The sequence below is a fragment of the Sinohyriopsis cumingii genome, chromosome 14 (assembly GCF_028554795.1).
Source record: "Sinohyriopsis cumingii isolate HCF-2022 chromosome 14, ASM2855479v2, whole genome shotgun sequence".
Taxonomy (NCBI): domain Eukaryota; kingdom Metazoa; phylum Mollusca; class Bivalvia; order Unionida; family Unionidae; genus Sinohyriopsis; species Sinohyriopsis cumingii.
In genome coordinates this window covers 29722068-29734776 of record NC_142974.1, presented here as the reverse complement: position 1 = coordinate 29734776, position 12709 = coordinate 29722068, and the positions used below count along the sequence as shown (strand labels likewise).

At 32.9% G+C, this 12709-nt stretch overlaps 1 long non-coding RNA gene across 1 annotated transcript in view; it reads right to left on the bottom strand.

Moving 5' to 3' along the window:
- LOC149783500 (uncharacterized) overlaps positions 1–12471 on the bottom strand; it is a 38806-nt gene extending 26335 nt beyond the window's left edge. Inside the window, exons 1-4 of the long non-coding RNA XR_016414022.1 lie at positions 12340–12471; positions 10074–10111; positions 2657–2803; positions 1729–1876 (exon numbers count right to left, since the gene is read on the bottom strand). This is a non-coding gene — a long non-coding RNA (uncharacterized LOC149783500). The remainder of the gene's footprint in view (positions 1–1728; positions 1877–2656; positions 2804–10073; positions 10112–12339) is intronic.
- Positions 12472–12709: the final 238 nt, after the last annotated feature.

Here is a 12709-nt window from a genome sequence, read left to right as displayed (position 1 = left end):
AAAAAACAAATCTCATGTTCAATTCCTCTTGTCCCTAGAATTGCTTTTTTTCTCCCATGTTAAATTTCCCTTGTCCCTAGACTAACCCAAAATAGATTCCCATGTTAATTCCCATTGTCCCCAGAGTGCCGGGTAAGTTTTCCCCATGTTAAATTTACATAGTCCCCAGAGTGCCGGGACCCTGTTTTTAATGGCAAATCCCATCGTCTCTAGGGTGCCCCCATTCACTACTCAGATTCATCAGTACTCAACAAAAATATTATTGCGCACAGAACTCCGCCCAGCTAAATTTGAACTTAGTCGCGCGCTCGACATCACTTTTGAAAGAAGAGAACATGTCGTTTTAGTCTACTTAAGATTAAGAATTAGTCATATCGTGAATGAATGCGCATTACAACAACTTTTCCATTTGGCCTGGAAATGAATAGAGTTTGGTATTTTTGTCATTTCTACTAAATTGTGCGATCATGGAGTGGATTTATCTGTGTCAAACTATACATGAAATAACATCTTATTTGTGATGCGACGGAGCAGCTTCATGACTCATCTCCATGTGTGTTTCTGTTCTGTCATTGAATATTTGGAATCAAAATTGGGAAAATATTAACTCTTTCAAATGTATTTATCACAAAGACGCTATGGAATATAATATTCATTTCATGTTGAGTGCAGTAATGAGAATGTTATTGCACGTTGAATGGAGTAGAAATTGCAGTACAATTTCGAAATGTGTAATCAAGCTTTAGAACCCATTTAATAGGTGATGTAATTCGGAATTGCAGAATTAAGAAAGTACATTTTGAGGAAACACGTGCGGATGAGACAAGACGCTGCTCTCGCGTTGCACAAATCAGATGTTAATTCATGTAGTACTGATACAGATAAATCCACTCAATATATCACGACATTTATGTAAAACTAAGTATATTTGTTGCCATTCTTATTACCAGCTAAAGAAGATACGTTTATACCTCGTCATCTGCATGATATTTATATGAATCCAGCAATTGTATGACCTGTCTGGCGTCTATAGCTAGCCTCAATCCGAAACATTCTATCAAAGAAAGTTAACGTGGAAAAGTGCAAATGAGCTGGCATGTGACAGTCCACGAAGTAGCTGCTTTAGTTCCTTCATAAACGACCCATCCGGTGGCCTAGTGGTTACAGCGTCCGCCTCAAATGCGGGAGGTCGTGGGTTCGATCCCCGGCTGAGTCATGCCAAAGACTTACAAAAATGGTAGTAACAGCTGCCTCGCGTTGCCTCAGCATTAAGAGGTTAGTGTTAGAACTGGTCGGCCTGGTGTCAGGATAATGTGACTGGGTGGGACATCATGCTACATGTCTATGGCATGATGTCCCAGTGCTAGATATCACTATAAACTGTCACACTGCAGACATCGTAGCGATATGATTGAAGCATTGTTAAAGCTACTTAAAAAATCCAAATTACATACACACTCCTTCAGAAACGAATTTAATCAACCATAACGTAAAGCGTCTACTACATGAGTGTACATGATTTGTTTACAAATTAATTCCTAATACACTATACTATTTGGCGCACGTGTCGTGCACGTGCATGCAATATGAAAGTGTTCAATTTAGTAAAACATTGCACGATTCTGACAATGTAAAGTTAACGGAGACACAAATGAGCAGATTATAACAGAGGTGTTTTGAGGTCACATTCTCTCCAAAAATGTATTGTTAATCAAAGAAGGAATGTACCTATTCGACCTTTCCTCACGGTCAGCGTCGTTGCCGTTCTCAGCTTTACTCTGCCCTGCAACTTTCCAAAACGGAGTGATCAATATGGCAGCCCCCTTTATTGATGTTTGAAAATCTTCAGCCCACCAATGGATCACTATCGGTTCACCTACAACATCGTAAAAAATGTTGTTGAATATTTGTTTTTCTATATTTTAATTTAATCTTCACATATTATTTTATAGAATTAGTTTATAATGCAAACATCGAATTAATTTGTCCTTCTTGATACGTGTCATACTCTGTACTGCTCAAGCTTGCAATGATTTCAGCCTGTCTAGAACATAAGTATATCATCATACAAATCAGCAATTATGACAATGGTAAAAATTGCATCTTATCAGGCTGTAAATGAAAATTGTTTCTTTAATGATTTGATGCGAGCAGAATCCGAATTTGTATACAATTATCGATATTAAACAAATAACGAAGTCATCTTTTTCTGTGATTGTTTGTTGATAATATTTAGCTATTTATCATGTCTACTTTTATCCAGATCTATAAACTAATATAAAGCATTGTAATTAAACCCCATTTCTTCAATCTGTAAATAAACGCATAAATTGGTGTTCTCAACTAAAGAGGCTTGGCTATTATAAACACAATAAATGCCTAGAAACCCAAAGTAATAAAAAAAAATGCAAATGTTCAGTTTGATTAATATTGTTACCTGTTCTCTTTCTAAACAATGTATTCATTTCTTATAGAAAGTTGTTAAAGAATTCTCAGACAATATAGTTCTCATTGTTTCTAAGAGATCTACTGAAATAAATTAAATCTTTAGCAAACTAACCTAAGAAAAAAACGTTCATTTGTATAAAAAAAGAAAAATTATGGTGTCAAAATTCGATTTATATTTATTACGTAATGGATCGGATTCCCGCTATACCTGTTGTTTCATCCTTTCCTACGTAAACAGCCCAGTGGTAATACCAGCGACGGTGAAACTTTACTAAATCCCCAATGTGCAAAATATCTAGTAATTCTGTATTATGCTTTCTAATATCATCCGCTTTCGAACGGTTTGATGAATAGGCTGAAATTAAATGTTAAAAATCTTATTGTTTAGTATATATCCTTACGTACACATACACAATGAAAATAACGCTAATGATGTTTGCATCAAATTCATGGAATGATTCTGACGTATTTGGCATTGCTATTAAGAATCAATTATATAAAATTGAATATATGATACAACAATATAACCTAATATGTTGGTATAGTATATCATTTTGAGTTTACGAAATTAACAATTTTAAAAAATCGTTATTAGGCAATGGGTACATCTCATAATATTTAGTGCTCTATTTTTTCCCGACCAGTAGACTGCCTTTCTGGCTGCAAAAGAGTTAATGGTTTGATGCCTGTACCGCAATCAATCTTTCAAATTGTTGCGTATTAATAGACGCCAAGTATGCCATACACTAATGTGGGCAGTGTTCTAAGATAACAAAATGTTTCTTGTATTCAGATGTGTATGCACGAGATATGCACCTATGCGCACTATTTACTTAGACTTTTAAAATTTCACAACTTGTCAAAATGTTCTGATTTAGAGTTTCTGTTTTCATGACGCATACATTTTGCAACGTTTATGGCATCTAATGAGTTCATTTTGTTTTCCTTCACTTGTTACATTAGAAATGTCATGAATGTAGGGTTCTAGTGCTAAAGGCTAAAAGTCATAGATCAAATAGTCATTATTCTGGTATTTCCTCGGTACTCTTTTGGATTATATCCTTGTCTTTTTTTTTTTCTTTCTTCTGGATAATTTTATCATCTCACCTAATTTGTTATTTGTTTACTTTTATTGTAACATCATGTTCATTATTTCTCATCTGTGCGACAGAGAAATATTCATATACTTTTAAAAAGAAGAAACCCCCGTTGTCTGCTAATGGGCCTGTTGGAGATGTTATAAAATCAAATAACAACAAAAACTACAATATATATAGTATATAAATAAAAGAAATTCACTCATAAAACATCTTAAGGTCATTAAAACACACCATAAAAAACAATTTGAGATGAACACACACACGGAAACATAGCATGTCGATTTTTATTATACCTGTAACTGAGTATATTTTCAAGCCAACGTAATTAAATGCAGCTAAAAGTATCTAATTCGTGTTAAATACTTCGCGTGCGACGAATTGAGTACTTTTAGCTAGATTTAATGACGCTGACCTGAACATTTACTGAGTTACAGATATGATGAAATGAAATGTGGCTATGCAGAAAGAAATATAACCGAAAAAACTGTTAAAACACACAGGCAATACACACGACAGGTTACAAAATCCCAGACTCTCAAAAGAGCATCCGCAAAGGCGGCAAGAACCATAAATATGGTGCGTTCTTCAAACTTTGTCAAACACAACACCCGCAAAAAGACCCTGTTGAATCAAACATTATAAACAAATACAAATCCCCGCTCGTAGGTGGTGCTCTACAGTTTTGAATTCTGCATAGGGTTAGAATTTTAAAGAAAAAGAATTTCCCCATCTTTCTTCACTGGTTATACATTTTTTATGGAGGGTGCTCTCTCTAGTTGATCTTCTCAGACCATTTAGTGAGGCCCTCCTGCCCTACTTGTGGTTGTATATGTGCTATATTTTTTCTTTACTTATATTTTTCCACCTTTTATATGAATTTCATGTTATAATCTTTGTATACATATATATAGTGTAGTTTTAGTTTTTGATTTGTTTATTTTTTTGTATATATTGCATCTTTTTCTTTTACTTTTTTATTATTATTTTTTGGCGTTATTGTTTAAAATAAAAAATATATTTTTGTCTGTTTGTTTTAATTAATGTTTTTTTTTAGTTTTTCTTTTTTGGCTGTTGAAAATAAGATGAAAATTCTATTCAATGCATTCGTCGTCTTCCAGAAGGTAGGTTTCACTCATTTTAGCCTCTTCTCTCTTTTGTCTCTTTATTGCATCCTTCTACGTCTGTCTCTTTAATTCTTCTTCTAGCGATGTTGTTTGCTTTGGTTCTTTTGATGTTTCCATTGTGGTTTCCTGGTTTTCCAAACTGTCTTCCGGACACTCATCATAGTCTTTCAAATATTTTTCTATCTCAATTTGCATTGTTTCCGTTTTTTGTGTACTTTTTGTCGTTGTTTTTAACTTTTTGCTACTCTGCTCTGGTTTTTTGTTCCAGTTTTACTTGTTGTGTGTTTTCCTTCGTAATTGGCGCTGTATGTTTCTTTTGTTTCTCTTGGAATACTTCTGCTGGTTTTCCTGCTACTTGTTGTTGTGCCTTCTGTTGTTGATGCTGGTTTTTGGTACTAATTGGTGTTGTTGTTTCTCTTGTTGTTGTTTAAACTCTTAGTTTCTTGCTTTTTGTGTTGTTTTAATAGCTGTGCCTCTTGTTTTTCTTGATGTTGTTGGAGTTTATTTTGTCCATTTTGTTGCCTTTGTTGTTGCCTTTGTTCTACGTTTTGTTATTCTACATGGTGTTGACTTTCCTGATCACCTTGTTTGTGTTGTTGATGTTGTGTTTTTCCTTGTGGTCGTTTTTGTTCTGTTGTTGTTGTTGGAGTATATTTTGTCCTTATTCTACATGGTGTTGACCTTCCTGATCACCTTGTTGGTGTTGTTGTTGTTGCATTTTCCCTTGTTGTTGTTGTTGTTGTTGTTTTTGTTCCTGTTGCTTTATAGTCGGGAAGATTTCTAGCGTAGCTGTGTAGATTTGTTCTGTGTTCGTTAAATGGTTTTCCGCCAGGGTTTGGGGGCATTTATGTGGGGTGTGCCCTGTTTCCCCGCATCTGTTGCACTTTCGGTGGTATATACATCCCTTGTACCAAGCTTCTGTCAGAAAACCGTGTAAGTAGAAAGCTCTTTTGATCCCTCTTAGTTTTGTTTTTTCAATTTCCAGTATTCTGATACCGTTACTGGCTCTTTAAACTTTAAAAAAACCTTGTATATCTTAGATACAGTTCAAAGAACCTTTAATTCCCTTTATTTTGGTGCATGATTGATGGGTGTAATATGGGTTATAGAGTATACAGCTTGTCCTTACTCCAGATGTGCTCCTTTAAAAAAAGTGCTAGCTCCACTTGGTCATTTTCACTTCCTGAACTTCAGAGGTAAATTGTATAAAAAAGAGTGGATAACATTTTTTTTTTACATTTGATATATTTGGTAATTTATTCATTGCACTTTCAGAAGCAGGTATTGTCTTGTCTGGTAAAATTCATTTTCCCTATTTTAATCGCCGCGATGGATTCATAATAGAAAGCATAAGTGTTGTGAAAAGAATTGAATTAGTACCGTAAATCGCTAGCAAACAACACTATCAAAACAAAGCCAACACAGCCGCCGTGTCCTTGTACCTATTAAAGTTAAACAGCCGGTCTTCTTTCGCCACAGACTGTAATAAAAGCGCTAAATGGTATACATTTGTTCCTTAGTATGCGACATAACTTTTTGTTGCACGTAATTGTAACACGATTAATAAAGTTAATTAATTAATTAATTGAGACACTGCAACATGAACTAACATAGGTTCAACGTACACACCCTCCTATTTCTAATGAGATGTGTACGTACTAGAGGTTAGTATATGACGCATTTTTGTTCTTCTTCGAACAGGCCCATCAATGAGTATATTTTCCAGTCTTTTAAATAATGTCCCTCATGGGGTCTCATTAATGAGATAATTTACTTTTATATTTGTTTTTCCTCAGATAGAGACAGGTTAAAAATATAAATATGGTTTTCAGAAGTTCTTTAAATGTAAAATTCAAGGTGCATTTAAATTGAAAAAAGAAACGAACAGATATAGGAAAAATATAAGAAAATATAACTAAAATACCAAATATAAAAGATTATTGTTAGAAACTAATGCTTAAAGGAGACTAGAAATCAAACTTTTCCTTTTACGTATGTAATTCTCTACAAATTTTAATTCGACTGCAGTGTTTATAAATTAAATATTGTAAGCAGGTAGTGATTATACTGCGTGGAAGATACCATGATTCCGTAAATTGCCGAGTTTTGATGAGACGACAGATCACGTGGTACCGTGACGTAATACTACCCAGTCCTCGATTACAAACAAACATTGGCAAGCGAGGCAGACAGGAGGAGACCACATTTGGGTTGCACATTCAAAAGTTGAATCTGCAGTCTGATATAATAGTTTATGTACTGTACTGGTCAGTGCTAAAAGAAAACTTTTAGGTACAGGCCCCGGGCTGGTGACTTAAATAAACTCAAGCCCCGACTGAAATTCCACAAGCCCAGACAGTTCATACCTGTCAACTCTCAAGCGGGGAGAAAAACCTCCCGATTTTGGGTATTTCCTCATTTACCTCCCGATCTCGTAATATCTCTAAATTTTTCGCAGCGAAGTCCCGATTATTACATTATGTCTGTCAATTTTCATTTGTCAGAAGAAAAAAACCCAACCCCAAACCATTTATGAATAGATATAACGTATGCAATCCACAGCCTAAACTGCCACATTGCAGACATCGTAGCGATATGACTGAACAATTGTTAAAGCTACGTTAAAAATTCAAATCACACACACACACACACGTCTAATACCGGCAATGGACGAAATAATTAATATCACACAACAGTTTTTTCTTCTTTTTTTTCTTCTTTAGTAAATAGAACGTGAAGATTAAACGTTATTCAAGTAAATTTCAGATGTTTTTTAACAACTACTACAATACTATAGTAATAAAAAAATTACAAGAATAAAATTGTCACCAATTAGCTTAAATGAATGACCACTGTGAAATTTTCTCTGCAAACAAACTCGCATCTCCATTTCCCCCAAAGAAACTCGGCCAGTTAACACCTGACATTCCTCTACCGTATATGTAAAGTTTAATTACATGATTAAATTACAAGGAATAAAACAAAATATACCATGCAGTATATGTGGCCCTAAAGAACTAATTCTGAATAAATATTTTATTCAGCAAACAGTGTTACATGCATTAAGACTTAAACCTGAAGTCCATGGCATCGTAAGTAACAACAAAATAGGCATCGTTTATTTGGCAATCAATTGCTGGTGCTTACACATACACACACTGTCGAACATGGTTTCTTTGAAGTAAGTCCGAAGGGCAGTTCTTTTCAAAAGATCAATGCAAGAATAAGGATTCTGTTCATAAGTCACACTGGCTTTATTGTTTGCATACTTAAATCAAAACTTTAGCTTTTTTTGCAATTTAGCCAGAGCTGACCAGAATAGGCAAAAGGGGCTTGTCCTGAGGGAATAATAAGGCGTGTCACAGGGAGAAAAGGCACGTCCCATGGGCGCTCGCACATTGGGTCAAGAAATGGGGGGGGGTGTCAATAGCCATCCGGCCCCCCCCCCCCCCGTTTCTATTGTCAGCCAGTTAACGTGAAACTTTGACCTCTTTTCTTTTAATTGCTGCTATTTAAACTGCCCAAGGAATAGTTTTATATCAGTTCCTATCATTACAGATTACCGTTTATCCATACTACATGTATACAATGAATTTTTTTTAATTTGTAATTTTTATAAGATTACTAAAAACTGTGTTTTCTCGAAACACGACAGGTTTAGAATCTTATTTTTAGCAAAGCCTCCATTTGATTAGAATCAAATCTAAATTTCACCTAGGACAGTAGTGATTTGATTGTGTCGTGTTAAGGCATGTATGTCAACATCTTCAAAATATATTTACTCATTTCACCAGCGCGATCAAAGTTTCCTCAGTCAAACAATTTTTGTTTCGACAAGCCTGACGGGCACCTCACTTTGAATACAGGATGGGTCGGAACTAAAACCAGATGGACCCAGGGTGTCGGGCTATCAGATTTGCTTTTAGCACTGCTGGTGTAGATAAAAGATCTGTGAATTGATTGTTTCATTTTGATGTCACTTACTCGGCCTTCTGCCTATTTTCGTAACTCACACGTTTAACACTTTTCCCCAGGATTTAAAATGTTCAAAGGTATGTCTGGAACAGTGCCAACTTTTAGTCTAGGCCTAGCACTTGCGTATCCTTGAGTTGCCATATTTTCATGATCCCTCTCGTAACATTCCTTTGAGAAATGTAACGAGTACAGAGTGCTGTATGGTGTTGCTTTGAAATCGACTCGTTTGTAATAATGTATCCATTCTTTCATTATGCCTTTATCTTTTGGAAAAGAAAAAAATATGTTGTCCACAGGCTTTTCTTAATGTTCTATTACACCCGTAAGCAACGCAAAATGGTATTGTCTTTTACTCTGGCAACTCCCACTTGGGCTGCTGGAGTCGCTACTGTGATGTCAAATCCCGAAAGTAACCGAATAGGCGCGGAAAGTTTGCATACAAGTTCACGGAAATTCAGCTCCTAGAAGATAGGCCAATATTTTAATATTGACATTACGGTCGCAGATGATACTTCAGAATAAGGTTTTCTGCTATAGTACTTTTATTATTATTCTATATTTCCATTGGTTTCTGGTCTCCTTTAAGAACAAACAAATAACATAACAGAATAGACGACAACATAATAGAAAAACTAATGCAAAATAATACTAGAAAATTACTGGAAACATTAAAATGTGATAAGATTGAAATGAAAAACAAGTAATAAATTGTGCAGTAAGATTGGAAATAGAAAAGAAGATATATTAGATAACAACAAATTGCAAATAAAATAGTAATGAAAATCAAAATTGAAAATTCAAATTCAAAATCATAATTGGATACTGTTTAAAACAAAGTAGCAATTTATAAAAAGAGGAGCTTATACATAGTAAAATAAAATGTATATATCTATATGTGTGTGTGTGTGTGTGTTTAATATTGCTTCTAACAACCTTTCAATACTCTTTAACTTTAGGGAACTCGATTAATATTATTAAAAAATAAATCTCATACCAATTATAGACTATTTTAGTAAATACGTATTTTTCTGTACTAGTAAGGAATGATTTGAATTATTTGTTACTATTTGTTTGTTAATACCATAAGGACTGGAGATGAACCAGCACCAAAAACAGCACTAATGCCGGCATTAAGGAAATATATTAGACAAAAACCAAGTAAACGTATTAAATAAACACAACAATAAACAACTATTCCACCTGAGCGGTCTAGAAGAAAAGAAACAAATATGTAAACACACAGTCATTCAACTACAAATATTGCTTAAAATGTTGTTTTCTAAAGTCCATCGGATGCAAAACAAAATACCTGTTGTGCAAAGAATTGAATTAGTACGGTTATTCATGTAAAGCCTTCTTTCCATACACTTTCCCTTGCAAACAACACTATCAACACAAGTCCAGCACAGCACATGACACTTTATACCTATCTCAATTTAAGCGAAGGTCATCTTTCGACACTAGCTGTAATAAAAGCGCTAAATGGTTTACAGTAGTTCCTTAGCATGTGACATAACTGCTTGTTGCACGTAATTGTAACATGATTAATAAAGTTAATTAACTTTATTAATTAATTAATTATTAATTAATTAATTAATTAATTAATTAATTAATTAATTAATTAATTAATTAATTAATTAATTGAGACAGTGCAACATAAGCTAACATTGGTTCAATGTACACTGCCTCTTATTTCCAATGAGATGTGTACATACTGGAGGTTAGTATGTGGCGCTGAAATTAACACTTCAACTGCTATCTTCCGCTGGCATAAAACAGTACGCACTGAGATACAAAACTTCGAGAAAGTTAAGCAAGCACGATATATAGCATTTTTGTTCTTCTTCGAACAGGCCCATCAATGAGTATTTTTTTTCCCAGTCTTTTAAATAATGTCCCTCATGATCTCTCTCTAATGAGCTTTTATATTTGTTTTTCCTCAGATAGAGACAGGTTAAAAATACAATTATCGTTTTCAGAAGTTATTTAAATATAAAAATTCAAAGTGCATTTAAATTGAAGAGAAAAAAATATTGGAAAAATAAAATAAAAATAACGAAAGAACCAAATATAATTTTTTTTGGTTAGAAACTAATGCTTAAAAACAAACAAATAACATAAAACAAAAAGATGAAGACAACATAATAGAAAAACTAATGTAAAATAAATAATACTAGAAAATTACTCGAAATATTAAAATGTGATATGATTGAAAAGAAAACCAAGCAATAAATTGTGCAGTAAGATTATAAATAAAAATAGAAGATATATTAGATAGTAACAAATTGCAAATAAAATAGTAATGAAAACCAAATTGAAAATTCAAATTCAAAATCATAATTCGATACTGTATAAAACAGAGTAGCAATATATAAAAAAGAGGAGGGTATACATAGTAAAATTATATATATATATATATATATATATATATATATATATATATATATATATATATATATATATATATATATATGTGTGTGTGTGTGTGTGTGTGTGTGTGTTTAATATTGCATCTAAAAATCTTTCAATACTCTTTAACTTTAGGGAGTTCGATTAATATTATTAAAAAATAAATCTCATACCATTTATAGACTATTTATTTTAAATTGCTTTTTCTGTTTTCATGCGGTAAAAAATGTTGTAAAACAGTTATCATGAAAATCGATGATATAAATATCATTGCAAAGATTGCATATATTTCATAATGTTTTAGGGTATTATCAGCCAAATTGTATATGTTAAGGTAAACTATGATATTAGAAAAATATAATGGGAGATATTATAAATATTCTTGAAATATCAGTTTATCTGATATTATAATAGATTGTGCTAATTTTCATACTAATCAAAATATACCAATGTCTTGTAAAATTATGGATTGATAAAAACAATAGCGAATAGACATCAATGCCAGTTTTAAAATTATTGCAATATGTTCAACGGTTCCGTAAAAAATCCAGGGAGACGATTTTAAGAACATTTATTTTATATATATAATTATACGTAATGGAGGCTGAAGCCAGCTAATTAAAAGGAAAGTAAAATTAATTAAAAATGTTTATGAAATATATACAACCGTATAATTGAGGTATGCATTGAGAATTCATATAGAATTCTGAAATTATTTTAAACTAAAAATACCAGAAGTCAGGAAATAAAATAATTTAGAAAGGTTGGATTAAATACCAATAAAATAAGACAAAAATACGATATGAAAGTTAGAATGTTTATAGTTAAAAGATAGTTAGATAACGATAACAGCCATTATTAATATGTTAGCTGATCACATTAGGAATCTTAATCTAACCTTATAACAGAATACAGATGCCACCAGCATATTAGAAATTTATAACGTTAAACAAGATTGATTTAAAATATAGAAATTATAAAAAATGCAATTAGCACAATAAAAACTAAAATAAGCAGCTCAAAATCAGCTCTTGTCATACAAAAGTAATATTCAATCCAATGCAATAGATTAAAACCGGTTTATATCATAAGCAAGTAATAATCATAATTTTCAAAATACAAAATATGATTCAAGTGGCACACTTCATAAACAATTAATCACGATTACTGAAAGCAATTTCGTTTTGCTTAAATGAATATTTTAATAGGTTCATATTAATTGTACACATTCTGATGGGTCTTGGATACCAGTTTGAGCGAATATGAAAGTATGAAAGGCTTACCTTTTGTAGGTAGTAGAATCATCTCTACAGTTTTAAATGAACCAAACAACATTTTGTGATACACTATTCACGGGACCTTTCACTTGCTGGATCGACAATACTTCTTATAAATCGTTGCCATTTACATGTGTGGTCTCAATGACTTGTCTACTATATGCTATTGTTATCATGCAACCAACTTGGACTCTTCGAATATGATTCGCTATAAAGGTGGTTATCTTCTACCAATGACAAAATTGCTGGCCATCATCCAATAACAAAATCCCAATAAACAAAAAAAAAAAAAAAATCAGCGGACATTATCTATTCGGTCGAGACGGGAGTGACTTGAAAATCAACACAGTTACAAGCAATTTATAGATATGAAATA